This window comes from Acinonyx jubatus, chromosome C1 (assembly GCF_027475565.1).
Source record: "Acinonyx jubatus isolate Ajub_Pintada_27869175 chromosome C1, VMU_Ajub_asm_v1.0, whole genome shotgun sequence".
Lineage (NCBI taxonomy): Eukaryota > Metazoa > Chordata > Mammalia > Carnivora > Felidae > Acinonyx > Acinonyx jubatus.
Window position 1 is genome coordinate 26,415,655 of NC_069381.1, and position 15,584 is coordinate 26,431,238.

At 49.4% G+C, this 15,584-nt stretch overlaps 1 protein-coding gene across 4 annotated transcripts in view; it reads right to left on the reverse strand.

Annotated features, from left to right (window-relative positions):
- Positions 1-15,584, reverse strand: part of DLGAP3 (DLG associated protein 3) — a 68,163-nt gene that overhangs the window by 46,738 nt on the left and 5,841 nt on the right. Inside the window, exon 1 of one of the 4 annotated variants that reach the window (XM_053211133.1) lies at positions 3,760-5,494. The exons of the other annotated variants lie outside the window; for them this stretch is intronic. The gene's annotated coding sequence lies outside the window, so the exon portion shown is untranslated. Of the gene's footprint in view, positions 1-3,759; positions 5,495-15,584 lie in introns of those variants that run through there. 4 annotated transcript variants of the gene reach the window in all.

Consider the following 15,584-nt stretch of genomic DNA (forward strand, 5'->3'; position numbering starts at 1 on the left):
ATTGTTCACCAAGTAGATGAATAAATGACTGGACTAGAAAGGGGTAGCAAAACATTATGCTAGTTCAGATGAAGACAGGAACAGATTTAATAGAGGGAGAGTGAGGAGGCTTCCCAGAGAATGATGTGTTTGGGATGGAGAACAAGATGGCTGTGTGTTCTGAAGACAAAGTGGTGGGGGAGAGAGAATTCCCAGAGGAGGAAACAGGAGGCACAAAGGCAGAAGAGGTGGGCAAATAAGGAATTCTTAGGGGTGGGCTGTGGGAGTTCCAGCAGACATTTAGGGTTTGGCAAATACTGGGATGAGGTGGGAAAGAGAGAGAGAGAGTCAGGAAGGAAGACAACTCTGAAGTTTGCAGCAGCCGTGACTGGAAGACTAATGATGCCATTATTAGACACAGGGATGTCAGGAAGAAGAGCTAGCTTTGCAGGCATGATTAATAGTAGTGGAAGAGACACAGTCAGACATCAGGAAGAACTTCCTGACCCTGAGGAATGTGAGACAATGGAGACAATGGTGGAGTCTCCTGGAAATCTTCCACAGAGGAGAGGGTGAGACATGCCCAGCCCCTGGCCCACCCTGTGGCCTGGACTGGAGAAGCTGTTGGTTACCTTTCCTGGAGAGAACCTGGGGTGACCTCACAGATATCAACTGCTTGGCTCTAGATAACAATTCTTCTCCACTGCCCTTCTCTGGGGAAGCAGAAGTGACTTCAGACCAAGAGGCCTCACAAGCAGTTGTTGGAAAAGCTCTTGGAAGCATCTCTTTGCTTTGGAAAGAAATTTTGATACCCTGGTCCTTCATCCACATCATGATCCTCCTCCTCTTGCCCAGGCAGGACCCACGTTTGAGACTCACAGCACAAAAGTCCACTTTGGCAGAAGCTCAGACCATCTCATTTGCTTTGTTTGTGGTCACATCAAGGAGTGTCATGCTGAGCTTCCCAAGGGTAGATGTTCCCAGGCTCCCCCTACTCCTTGGCCCTGCCTCACACAGGTGCTGCTGTGAAGCCTCTGAACCTCCATCAAGATTATCAAACTTCAGTCCCTTTAGCATCAGTCCATGTTCTCCCAGCTCTAAGTCTCAGGGGAGATGGGCTTCTCTTCAGACAAACTACCCATGTCCTATAGGGTAGCACTGGGTAGTGGAAAAAGTACAAGCTCTGAGACCAGAAGGTGTGTGACACTAGACAAGTGACCAGATGATGCCCACTCATCTATCTCCCAGGATTTTAATATCAAATGATAAAATGTATATGAAACCATTTTATGAACTCTAAAAGATTACACAATGTAATCCCTCATGTGAACGCTTTATTCTGAATTTGCAAAATCCCCAATGTCCAAATACTAAACTATGATCAAATGCAAAATGCTGGGGGAAGGAGATACCCAATTTATGGATTTCCTAAAGAAAAGACATCATTGATGTAGATTGGATTATACAGGCTTCCTCTTATATGGTATACTTTACCATCACATTCTCCTGCTGTCACCTTATATACTAATCCATAGAGAGGCAAAACAAGCAAGGAGGGGACTAATAATTCCATCTATCACCAAGACCTACGGATTTTGCTTCCTAAAAATAGATCTGCCCACTATTTCCATATCCACCAACAATGGTTGGCTGCCTAGCTAAAACTCACTCTCAACCTCCCTTCCCCCTTCCCAGCACCTGTAACTAGAGGCTACAGGATTCACTTTTGGCTAATGATACATACATAAAACTCGATGGTTTCTGGAAAATATTCTGCCTTTGTGATAAAAGGAGTGGAGCTTGCTAGTACCATCCTTCCTCCCTTTCTTCTAGGCTTGAATACAACCATGAAGCCTGGAGCTAAGGCGGGCTGTCTTGCCACCATGAGAGAAAGGCCTAGAGAATCCCAGAAATGCTAGTCCTGGAGTCATTGAGCCATGGAACCAACATAAGCCGTCTGCCTTCCTCTGGGCCTAAATGTGGTAAGAAATAAACTCTTCTTTATTTAAACCATCGTTGGCCAGGTTTCTGTATTTGTAAGTAGAAAGCACCACTAACCAATCCACCTAACTCAGAACACCATCTCCTGCCTGAGCATCTGAAAAATCTCCTAACTGGTCTCCCTGCTTCCTTTCCTACCCAGCTTCCAATCCAAATGGTCACTTGGAAACAGAAATCTGATATTGTCACTTTTCTGCTTAAACCTCTTTATTGGCTTATTGATGTTCTTAAGATAAAACACCATAACCTGTCCAACAAGGCCTGCAGGGTCCGGCCCTTCCTACGTTTCCAACACCCTCTCACAACATGCTCCCCCTTGCTTTCTCTGCTCCAACCAGGCCACTCTTTTTGCAATCCCATGATCCCATCAGGGACCTGTTTCCCCTGTCCAGAAAGCTTTTCCCGCCCACCTCTGCCTTGTTAACTCCTACACACCCTTCAGATCTCAGCCCCGTTGTTGCTTCCTCGGGGCAGCTTTCTCTGGCCTCCCCGACTAGGTCAGATCTCCCTGCTGTTTGCTCTCAAGGCATTAGGCACCTGCATAGCTCTTATATCATTACCATTTTCAATGTGTATGATTTGGAGATTGTCTGTCTCTCCCACTACACTGTAAGCTCCATGTGAATGTAGGAATTCCATCCATCTTATTCACCCCCGCCCCCAGAATGATGCTTGGCATATGGCAGGTGTTTGTTGAGTGAATGTGAGCATTTCACTTATGACATCTTATTTAATTTCCACAATTATTCCAAGGGATCGGTACTATCCCCCCCACTTCCATTTCACAGAAAAAGAAACTGAGGCTGGGAGAGGCTAACTGATCTGTCCTGGGTCACAGAGTTGGTGGTAAAACCCAAAGTCAAACTCAGTGTTGCCTCACCCCAACACCTTAGCTTTCCTCCCACCTGTGCTGTCAGCCCAGAGAAGACACCCTTATTAAAAGCCATTCTGAAGTAAACACAGTAATGAAAGTGAATTTGTCAAAAGAAGAAGAAAACAAACAAACAAAAACCTCACACGTACCCACACACTCCAGAGCAAACCAGAGTGTGGTATATGGTTTAGCCTTTTCCCCAAAGGTGAGTACTGAGTTTGTTCCAAGTCCAAGGTCAGATAAGTACAGAGTAAAGGAAGCTCCCTGAAGCCCTATGACAATTCTAGGTGCTGGTGGTATGTTCCCCATCTTACTGCATGAAGTCACCTCGGTACTATCCCAGGACACAGAGAGTTGCTCAGGTGATGAACCTCTGGGCCCAGGGAAACAGCCACTTTTGCAATTGCCTGTGCTAGCTCGGGAAGTGGAGAGTGGAGGAGTCTGGGAGGGTGCCGTGTATGACAAATTCTCTGATGCAGCTCAAATCTATCTGGGAATGGAAGAACTGGCACACATGCCGTCACCAAGAAATTACCCAATTTAGCACCAACTACACAATCCAGCAATTAGTTTCTTAAACCGGAACTTGCTGCGGGCCGCCAGGCTGGCGGGGTTGTTGTTACAAATCTCACTGGGAAACCAGCTGTGTAATTCGCCAGGAGGTTGTCACTGCCCCAAGCAATTACCTTCCAGAAAAAGAATGGAAAATGGAGGAAGGAAAAGGGCTGCAGAGGAAAGAGTCAGAGTGTTTTCTTTTTCTTTCCCCCAGGGCCCTGCCCAGCCAAATCAGTTGCTTTTCATTTTCTGAGACCCAGGCAACTCACAAACTCCCTGGATCAAAGCAGTTATGGGTGCAGACTCTGTTGTCAGACTTTCTGGGTTCAAGTCCCTTTCCACTTACTCACTTGCTGTGTGTCCTTGGGCAGGTCTTAGCCTCTCATCTGTAAAATGGCAATAATAATAGAACCATCAGAAAGGTAATAGTGATGTGATGGTTAACAAAGTGCAGTCTTTAAAGCCCTTGTACCGTACAGAATACTTAATAAAAGTAGCTCTCATTATCTGTCCTTTCAATTTTTTTTTAACTTCCTCTATTGGTTTACAGTGTGACCTTGGGTGGGTCACTTAATCTCTCCAGGACAACCATATGAGACCAAAGGTATTCTGCTGGGAAAAAAGCAGTTCTTAGTCAAGGCTGTCCACACCTGGGCACCAGGGAGCCAGACGTGTTTGGCAAAAGCCAATGTCTCAGAGGTAGACACAAAGCGATGCCTTGGGCAAAGCAAAGATAAAGATTTCAAAAATCAAATGTTAACCGATTCATGCCTCCCCCCACGAAGCTGTCTGGGAGAGCTACATGCTGGACACAATGGTCCAGATGGCAGCAAAGGGGTACAGTTGCTCTCTTGCTGGGGATCAGCCCTATCTAGTCCCCTCACACTGGAACCTATGAGGTCATCCCCATACCAGTTCCAACACAACAGAGCTTGCCACAAGCAAGGCCTGGAATTCATTTTGCTGCTGTAGTCCTGGGCTTCTGCAAGTTTCAGGCTTTGCCTACCCATCCCCTTTCCCTGTGTCAACTTAACCAGCATGGCCAGGATTCTGCTTCAGTTTTCCTGTCCGGTCCTCCACCACCCCCTGTCCTAACAGCAGCATATGTGGCGGGGGCTCACTACTGGGGAGCCTTAACACACAGCCAATGACCTGTAGCCCAGACGCCTGTGTACATGGGTAGGCGTTCCTCCCCCAGCTGTCTGCCTCCTCCTGCATCCAGTTCTGCCTGAGCCCCCTTGACCATTTCAACACTTGGCTTTGCCCAGCTGCCTTTGGCAGCATCTCTTGTAGCTGGGCTGGTGCCCTTGTCCCTGACCTGTCTCAATCCTACCACCAGCCCTTAGGACCCCAGAGAAAAACTTCCTACACTTACTGCCCCCAGAAAATGGAGAAGGAAGGAGGAACAGAATATTAGGAGGAAGGCTTGGGGTCTTTTTCATTCCCCTTTATTGCTTTATTTAATCAAGTCTTCCTGGGGGGTTAGGGTAGGAATTTTACAGAAAACAGGCTTACTGCCCCAAAACACTCGAGACATTTAGGTAGAGGCAAGTCTAAATCCATCTCCTGACCCATTGGACAGTGCTCAGTCTGTGAATAACCCACACTACCTATAATCTCTTTGAAAATCCCACCTCAGGGGGCTTTGCACTTGATGTTCTCTCTGTTGGAACGCTCTGCCCCAGATATTCCCATGGCTTCCTCTGCCTCATCTTTCAGGTCTCAGTTCAGAGAGGCCTTCCCTGACCACTCAGTAACTAAAGTTGAGCCCCATCCCCCAGGTACGCTCTACATCAGCCTGCTTCATTGCCTTCATAGCACTTATTGTTCTTTGAGATTATTTTCTTTATCTGTTACATGTTTATAGTATGTCTCCTGATAGTAGAACATAAGCTGCAGGACGGCATGGACTTTGTCTGTTTCATGTGCTGCAGTATTCTGGGTGTCTCGAACAATGCCTGACATTAACAGGTGCTCAAAAAAATATCTTCATGGGGGCACCTGGGTGGCTCAGTTGGTTAAGTGTCCAACTCTTGATTTCGGCTCAGGTCATGATCTCACGGTTTGTGAGTTCAAGCCCCACATCGGAGCCCACTGGGCTCTGTGCTGACAGTGCACAGAGCCTGCTTGGGATTCTCTACCCCCCCACCCACCTCTCTGCCCCTCCCCCACTCATTCTCTCTCCCTATAAATAAACTAACTCTCTCAAAAAATAAACTAAATATATAGATATACAAATATAGACATATATATCTGTGTATCTGTATGAATGAAAGTCTTCACTTGCTACCCTCATCCACTCTACTCCTGTGCCCAATAGCCCAGAGAAAGGACCTCCACTCCTTTCCATCTAAAAGATTTAGAGAGCCCCTGAAGGATTTAGTATTAGAAGTCCAGCCTCCAAACCCAGCCCTGCTCACCATACCTATCTAGCCCCTCTCAACTGGGCAGATACAGATGGGTTTTTTTCTAGCTGCATCTGGGTCTCTCCAGATGTGCCCCTTTGCACAGTTTAAGGAAGGCATTTGGGAGAAAGAGGAAGAAAGAGTGGGGAAAATGACTCTCCCCACACTGCAGAAAAGAATGAGACTCTGAGGAGGGAATCTCAGGGCTCAGGGTCCACCACCCACACCAAGTAGGTCTCTTTATTCAGACTCTCTGGGTTCCAGCTCCTCTCCCAGCTGGGGCCATATAGCCAAGAGACACCAGAGCAAAGTTCAGTTTTCCTCCTTCTCCAGGGCTGCCAAAGGCCCTGTGGGACACAATTCAGCCTGGTCTCCACCACCCCCTCCTCCTTCCTAATTGCAGCCATGGCCGACTGCTTTTGGCCTGCTCCTCCCTCCCTGCCAAGTGAACCAATTCTCAGTCTCTTCTGCCTTGTCATGTCCATGTTCCCCCTCCTGAAGATCTCCAGAAGCCTCCTTTGGGGGAAGTCATGCCTGCCCACTGCTGTAAGGCAGGACTCTTTAGGACCAGACTCCTAGAGGACCCTGGTCAGAGGCAGCTAGTCAGAGAGACTGTGGGACTTGAGTTAAACTATTTGGGTTCATGTCCCAGGTCCACCACTTACTAGACATGTGGGCTTAAGGAAGGCCCTTCATCTCTCTTGAGCTCTCTTCACCTCAACTTCCAAATGGGGGCAAAAATAGTTCCTTTCTCATTGCATTGTCACAAGGATTAAGATAATACAGGCAAACTGTCCATCAATCCTATTGATAATGAGGGAGAAACCACTAAAGTGTGTGAGGTCTGGAAGCAGGGTCTCTAAGACCATTCTCAAATGGCCTTGGGCAAAGGCTGTAGCCATACCTGACTCAGGTTTGGATCAGAAATGGGTGCTCTGGAAACTCATTTGTTTCATGTTTCACCCAGGACTTTCTGTTTGCCTGAGCTCCTTTGGAAGACTTCCTACACCTTGAGCATGCTGAAGATAGCAGAGCAGCCCCGGCAGCCAAAGATAGTGGCATTTGAGACTAGAGGCCCTTGATTTGCAGACCCACCAAACCCTGAAGCCAGGGCTGGTGGTCTCTCTTCCAACGCCAGGGATCTGAAAGGGAAAGCCCAGTGACCTTGTTGCTGGGTATTGGAAAGACAATCATCTGCCTCAAACCATTATATTGCAGCCTACCTGCATGATGCTGAAAAACTTGCTTATCTGTCTGAGTCCCAATTTGCTCATCTGTAAAATAGGGATAATACCTACCTCCTAAGGTTGTGGCAATGAGTAAACAAGCTGATCTAACCAAGGCAGCTGACACTTATGTCTCCATATGGTGGCTTCTTTTGACTTTAGCACCCCAGCACCTTCTGCCATTTGCAGGTGTTTGATAAAATTTGGGCTGCTGATGCTCTGGCCTCCATGATGCTGTCAGACTTCACCCTGCCAGAGCCACTAGAGAACAGTGGTAGGGTGGTAGGATCCCAAGCCCATGGCAAGGGTCCACTGGGCAGCAGCTTCTCAGGCAGGCCAGGCCCATGGCCTTTCTTACCATCTGGCCCAGATGTCTGGTCTCTTCATGGAGTCCAGAATTTAGGTCTGCCTCCTGAGTTAGCATACTGTCTTGTAAGCTCTCTGTGTCAGCTTGGACGGGGGCTGCCTGCATCAAGACCTGTCTCCTCCTCTGGGTTTCTCCTACAGGGGAGTCACACACAGGGCCCCCATGAAGGCTGGTTGGTTGGCTGGCTGCCAGAGTTCACGTGGTAACACCTCCCACCCCTTACCACTGCCTGATCCTGTCCCAGCCTCCAGGGTACCTTAGCCTCTGCTCTCCTCTCTGGATTTCTAGGCTTAGCAGGAGCCACAACCACAGTGGGAGACAGCATGGGGAGAGGAGACAGTACAGACTGTGAGATCCCTCCATATAGAAGGCCTGCCCTCCCAGCTCTGCCCTCTGAAGCACAGTATCCATTCTTCCAAGAAACCTTACTTACTTACGAGTGCCCTCCCCATCAATCCCAGGACACAGCAGTTGCTATCTCCTCTTAGGCCCCATACTTCAACCCAATAGGGTAAATGTTTGTAGCCTGTGAGCTCCTTGAAAACCAGGATTCATCCGATCTGTTTCTGTATGGACAAGACCTGGCATACAATAGACGCTCGGTAAGTGATTGAGCCATCAAGAAGTAGTACCCCTCAGCTGGGGCACAGGGCGTAGAGGAGAGACAGAAGGTGGCAGCAGGGAAATGACTGCCTGCAGCTGGATCAGAACTCCCCAGCAGGCAGAGCTGGACCAGGGTGATGTGCGTTTCCTGAAGAACGGGGCATGTTCTGTCTAGGGAAGCATGTTAGCAGAAGTTGGAGGGCCACTTTGGAGGGATGCTATAGAATGGATTCAAGCACTGAACACCTTTCAGACAGACAACCTCTGCTGCCTTTCAACTCTGAAATCCAAGGTGCAGCTCTGTGAATGCCTACAACGGAGCAGGCATTGTGTCAAGTGCTTTTGATGCATATCTTTATGCAATCCTCGCAAACTCTCCTTTGCGGTGGGTACCATTTTTACTCCCATTTTACAGATAAGGGACTGAGGCTCATTGAAAAATACAAAGAAAATTGCCCAAGGTCACAGGGGTGGAGGAAGAGGAACTGATATCTGGTCTGAGTCCAGGCCCAACACTCTCAACCACTGGGAGACCAAGCCCAAGCAGGTCAAAAGTAGCATGTCTCTCTGACCAAATGGATTTGATGAGGCCCCCAAGTGGACTCCCAGTGTGTCCTGACTCATCACTCAGCCTCAGAAAACCTCCATCCCTGCTATCCCTCCCTCGCACATGGGCACATGTTGCCAAGGCTGCTTATTCACAGTTTAACATATGTGCTCATCCAGAGTCAGATTACACAGCCATGCATATCATCCAACACAATTCACGTGGCATTTGTCATATATATAGGCATCATCTACATAATGTGCACAAATACACACAAACTTGTTCCCACAAGGGTTCACACATCTGCATTTTTATCCAATGGACATTGATGCTTCTACACAGAGAAGCTGCACAGATGCAAACCTCACATACATGTTCATTCACATGTTTATCCCCAAACAACAAATATACATGTTCATTCCACATCACTCAGGCACCCACATCTGCTCAATGTTGTACACCAAATCCTCCCCAACAAGAACTTTATCCATTGTTCCCAGATCCAGTACTAGGCCCAGGTGAGCAATGATGCTCCCTCCCTCTGGGGTTGGCCAGGCAGTCCTGAAAGGGGGAGAAGGCTCAGCCTGCCTGTGATGGATGGAATTAATCTATTGAGCTGGAGAAACTAAATAATTAAATCCCTAATCACCCCCCCAAGCCAGCCCAGGCCAATATAGCTGAGGGAGGGAGGGGGCTCTGAGGCCCAGACCAATATCCTAGAGAGGGGGAGGGGCTTGGGAAGAAAGAGATGGACAGAACCCTCCAGGAGTGCTCTCGGGGAGGAGCTCTAGCAGGCCAGCAGACAGACAGACAGACATGGTTCTCAAGGGCCACAGGCTCTCCCTTTCCATGCTTGAGAAGAAAGCCTACCACCATCCATTGATACAGAGTGAGAGGATTGTGCCCCCCCCCCCGACCCCTCCCTTCCCCTCCACAGATGCATCCTGGGAGTGCATGGGGATAGCAGACAGACACTCAAACTGCCCAGGACTGTGGCTGCCAATGGGGTCCGCCCAAAGTGGGGCTGATCCTACCATCGGTAGGGGCCTAGCACACCCCTGCCTCATCCAGAGCAGGTGCCTCCACGGCCTGATGCAGATGGCAGGGAAGGACCCCTCCACACAGGTGCACCTGCTTCCCTCAGGAAGTGGGTCCAGCACGTGGCTAAGAGGCTGAGAATGGGGCAGAGGCCTGGGCAGGGGGGCTCACGGAATCAGCCTGGGAGCAGGCCCCAGTCCCATTGGCTGAAAAGTGGGTCATTTTCCTTTTGAAAAATAGTGAGAAAATGGAGAAGTAGGTCGGGCTCTCATCCCCTCAGCCCCAGGCACCATCCCCGACTTGTCGGGTGGGGTGAGGAGAGATCTGCACATGCCACGGCCCAGCCCCATCTCCCCCAGGACGCTGCCAGGGAGACCCCCAGCACAGGAGGCCAAGGTCATCAGCATTACTCAGGACACCCAAGGGCACGGGCACTCAGAGGCCAGGACTGGAGCTCAAGCCCCACCCTGCCCTGGGGGCCCTGGGGTGAAAGCAGCTAGGGCCAAACCACGGGCAGGGTGGGGGCTCCAGCACATAGGACCCTGAGGAGCCTCCTCCCATCCTCACGTCTGTCGTGATACCTCCTCTCTTCTCCCTTTCCTCTTCGTCCACGTGGGCAGAGTCGTTGCCATGACACCGCGGGCAGGTGGGCGGCTCTGGCGGCAGCTTCGGCCCAACCCCCAAGCTCGGAGCCCAGGTGGGAGGGGAGCGGCGACAGCGCCCCCGCCCCTAGTCCAGATGGAGAGGAGATTGGCAGAAGGCCCCCAGACACCTAGAGCCTGCAGGGGGCTCTAGCACTGGCCTCGGGGGGATGAGGCAACCCGAGCGCGAGCCTGGAAGTCTGGGGGAGCAGCTCAAAGAGGGCTGTAGGCCTTAACCGGCCCTACCGCAGTTCGGGGAGCGGCACGGGGCGGGGCTGGCCCACCACTCCCACCTCTCCCCTTTCTCGCCGGCCCTCGTCCCGGCTTGCCCCACGCCTCGAGTCTCAGTCCCTTCCCGCCGGCCGCCAACCAGCCCCGCCTGAGGTCTAACCTCAGTCCCGCACTCTGCTACACCGGCGCGATTCCCCGTGTCTCTTGGGAGAGAGGAAAACAGCCAAAGTTGAGACTCTCCGAGAGATTCCTCCCCTACCACCCCCACCAACCCCCCCCCCCCATCCTCTGGAAAACGGGTCCCTTTTCCCTGGATGTCCCCACATACCTGAATTCACATCACAGCCTGGGGGAACCACTCACTCCTGAGCCCATACTCGGCCAAGGCACCCACCCCACCAGGAGAGAGGACCCAGAGTGGAGCAGGGAGAGGAAGAGGGGAGGGAAAATGCTGAGGAGGCTGCCCTGCCTCCACCATATCTGACTTCAGGAAGGCTGGCCCAGAGCCCTGAGTCCTTTCCGGGTCTGGGTCCAGACCCGAGGGCCTCTGTCCTAAATCTCTGTGGCTCTGACCTCCTAAGACCCTTCTCCCTGTCCAGAATGTTGTTCCCTACCCTGTTCCCTAAGGCAGGAGCCCTGTATCACTGACCAAATGGAACCAGAGGGACCCCTACACAGCAGCCCTCTGTAATCTGGCTGGCAGGGGTAGGCCTAGGTGGGGTGGTGGTGACAAGACCCAAAAGGAAGGGAGAATGTCAGCCAGGGTTATCTGGAAGGTGTCCGGCTTGCCATGGGGTGTTCATGACATGCAAACCACATACACACATAAAGACATTTTTACTTTCTTCCTTAGCCGTCTCCAGCTGAGACAATAGATCTGACTGGCCAAAATACATACGTGTGCATGTGTGTGCACAGGAGTGCATGCATGCATGTGTTTACACATTGCATCTCCTTTTATCCACCTCTACTTCCACTGTTCTACATCAAAGCGGCCCTCATCCTAAGTTCTCACCAAAGCTACTTCAGCAGGCTCCTAACTGGTCTCCCTACCTCACATCTTGGCCCAACCCCCATCCATTCTCCTCACTGGCTGCCAGTGTGATCTGTCTAAAATGTGTTTATTCAACAAATATGTATTGAATGCCTACTCCGAGCCAGGCACTCCTCTGGACACAGTAAATACAGCAGTGAACAAAACAGACAAAGCTCCCATTCTGAAGAAGTTTATATTCTAGTACAGCATGTATTATAGCATGTATATTAGAATGTATAGGGTATATATCCCCTACATACACCTCTGAGCACCACAGCGTCTGATCAGCCTCGGGCTTGGCTCCCTGACTCCGAAAAAGATGATAAACAAAGATATTTAATAATGGAGTGGGGTGAGGAGACAGAAAGACAAGGGGATAGTCAAGATTGACTGTGGGGGAGGCCTCTCCAAAAATGTGACTTTTGAGCAAAGACTTGAATAAAGTAAGAGAGCAAATCACATGGGTATCTGGGGGAAGAACGTTTCAAGCTGAGGGAAAAGTTAGTACAATGGCCTCAAGGTGGGACTGTGTTCACCATCTTTGGTTCTTGTGGAACCAAAAGGCAGCCCTTGTAGGGATGACACCTGAGATCAGGGAGGTCACTGATGACTGGGAGGTCAGCATTTATGTCACTCAAGCCCCACTAAGCACTTTGGATTCCATTCTGAAATGAAAAGCCATTGGAAAGGCAGGACCTCATCTTACTCAGGCTGGTTTTCCAGGGGAGAATCTGTGGGGGAGGGGGCTGGCAACGGGGGAAATAGGGAGACCAGCTAGGACATTTCCTGTCACTGAAACACCTTTTCCTACAGTTGTCCACCTGGGGAATACCTGTTCTAACTTCAGGCTGTGGCTCAAGGGCCTCCTCTCCTATGGATCCTTTGCCAAACCCTTCTCCTCCCCACCCCAGAACTGACCAACCTCTCTATAGGTCTCCACCACCTCCAACGAACACTTATGTTGCACCACCTTCCTTAATACTCTCCTTACTTGGTTCCAGGTCTTTTACCTTCCCTAGATTGTAAGTTACCTGAGGTCAAGGACTATCCCCAGTGTCCAGTACAGACTGTAGCAGATCGTAGGCATAAAATAAACATTGGCTGAATGAAGGGATGCATTGGATGAGGCACGTGTGGTGTAAAAGGGACGATCTGCAGGCTGTTGTTAACATGTGAGTGGGTGAGTGAGGTGCACATGTATGCACTCACCAGGTGCAATTAGGCCAGTGTTAGCATATGCCCACATATCTTTGCATACTCTGTTTATATGTATGTTTGTTAGCATGTAAGTACATGGTGACAAATACATTCCTGTAGATTTATTCATGTGTGTACATGTTAGAATGTGCATTTAGGTCAAGGTAGGCATACTGAAGCATAGACAAGTAATATACACAGACACACATACACACATATTGCCACATGCCCTGCACGTGTGAGACTCATACACATACTCAGGCCTCTCTAATATCCCTGCCCCTCTCACCCACCAAGGCTACTTTGTTGTGCTTGATTCTTGAAATGTCTGTGATCATGTTAATGTTTAATCTCCCATATTCTTTCCCCACATACACTCCTAAGCGCCATAGCATCTGATCAGCTTGGGTTCGACTCCCTTACTTAGCTATCCTCAAGGCCTGTATAGGCTTCTCCTCTGAAAACCCACATCCTATGGATGGTAGTGAGGAACATGAAAATTTGAGACATCTCAAAGAGGCTGCTTTCTGGAGAAGAGCCACAGGCATCAGAGTGGATCAAATTCAAGCCTGTGGGAAAACAACTTTTGGACAGCCCCAGTGTTCAGCCAGAATCTCTCTCTCTCTTTCATTCTTTCTCTCGGTCACATTTATTCACATGACCCAACTTAAGTGCATATATTCATACGCTATTAATTCATGTGTGCACATATGTCCCCACATCCATGCTCACATGCAAACTTAAACACATATGCACCGTTGAGCGAGCACCCCAATACACACACACACTCACACATAGGTTTAATTAATTGTCTTCAAAGTCACATATATACGTGGATGCGCACATAAAGTCATACATACATATACTTATGTATACATGTCTCAACACTTATACACAAGTCCGTTAATGTGTTTGAACACATTCATACACCATACTCATGCATATGTGTACATATCCACAGTCACATACCCACTCACAGGCATAAAAACACATACATGTGCACTGGAAGAGCAGAGATATACAGTCCATCCCCTGACTTCTATCCTGTGAAGAAAGCCAGGAGTCCATATTCTCTCCAAAGGACATCACAGGTTTGCACTCCCTCTCTTTCTTGCCAGTCTCCCACTTCTCCATTTGGAAAGTTGTTCCTACTATCAATAGGATATGTCCCACTCCTGGACACACCCCATTCCCACCCACTCTCAGAAAAAAAGTCATTCTAAAAATGGGCTCTGTTATCCCTTTGTCCGATGCCTGTAGTAACCAATATTTCCTCAGGCAACCTGGAGGATCAGTAACAATGAAGCAGGTGCACCTTGGAGTAGGTGTACTTTTACCCACCGAAGAGGCAGCTCCCACCCCCACCCCCATATACATATGTAACTCTTAAATTTAAAAAGAGAAAATAAAGAGAAAATATCAAGATCAGAGTTTTTCCTCCCAGTACCTCTGGATATGGTCCACTGTTCCCAGACTCCAAAACAGTTACTGGAGCAGAAGAAGGAACAGTCAGATTATCTCTGGGCCCTAAAACCTCCTGAGATGCCTCTCCTTTCCTAGAGGGCAACTTCATGATGTTCAGTGGACCTCTTCCACCCCAGCCCAAGGACCCTGCCAAAGAGAGGATCTCAAGGCTCCAAAATGTAAAGATGATGACCTTGGCTCAAGATAACAAAAAAAGCAAGTATTTAAAAAACAGGAGCTGGGTAGGGAGCAGGGAGGGAAGCTGAAGACACCTCCCGGCAGGAAAGTGGCTGCCGGAACATTGGATCATGAATAGCAGGACTCTCCAAGGGGCCAGGGAGAGGGAGGTGGACATCCAGTATTCCGTGTGGGGGTGGAGGGGTGACTGCTTCAGGCAGTAGCAGCAGATCCAAAGTAAAGTCTTATCAAAGCTGTTATGTAACCAAGGGAGCTGAGTGGAGCACAAACACCTCCCCTCCCCAAACAGGCACCCACACCCACACCCACCACCTCCCAGCACCCACAGCATAGGAAAACTCAGCTCCTCCCAAGCAGCTAGAGAAGAGCAGAATCATCTTGATGAGTTACATCAAAACCATGATGGGTGATGGGCTCCTTATTAACTAGAAGTCACATCTGGGAAAGAATGAACTGACTCAGCTTGGGGTCCCTACATACTTCCCCCTTTTCTTGAACTCCCTGCCACACCCAGTTTTTGCCCAGCATCATCTGGAACCCTCTCTGCTCTCCCCTCAAGAAGGATCCCATTTGAATATTTGATTGTGCTCTTGGGGATGGGAAGTGAAGCTGCCATCAACCCCTCCTGCCTGTTGTTCCCCCACAGTCTCATCTGCATGTCCTGACATTTGGCTCTCATCCCCCTGGGATAACAAGGGAAAGGACCTGGAGAAATAAGGCCTTGCTCTACTCCCTTCTGAGTTACAAAGATGAAGTCCAAGAACCCAGAAAATTGAGATAACTCTAGGTTAGTGGGGAAAAGATTTCCAAGGAAGCTGAGGATTGAAACCCAGACCCTATCCCCTAATTTCAGGGGGAGGGGTTTCTCCCCCAGATCTTCCTCTTCTCATTGCCCTGTCTCCAGTGGCTTCCTCCTTCTCTGCTCTGTGGCTCTGAACAACCCCACCCACTCTTGAATCCTTTGCTTGGAAATCTTCCTCCCCAACAAAAGTCTCTCCCAAATGCTGCTCTGAGCTGTATTTGGGGTAGGCAGAGCATGAGACAGGCTTGCAGAATATTTCACTGTCCCCTGCCTCAATTCCAAAGTATGCCGGGCAAAGGAGTACCACATAGTCAATCAAACTGTCCTGAACTCCTGAGCTCTATCTACCCCAGGCCTAACTAGTAAACCTAAGCTCTCCTAATCCAGAACTGTCTTGAGTCTGAACTTCTGAGACCCAGT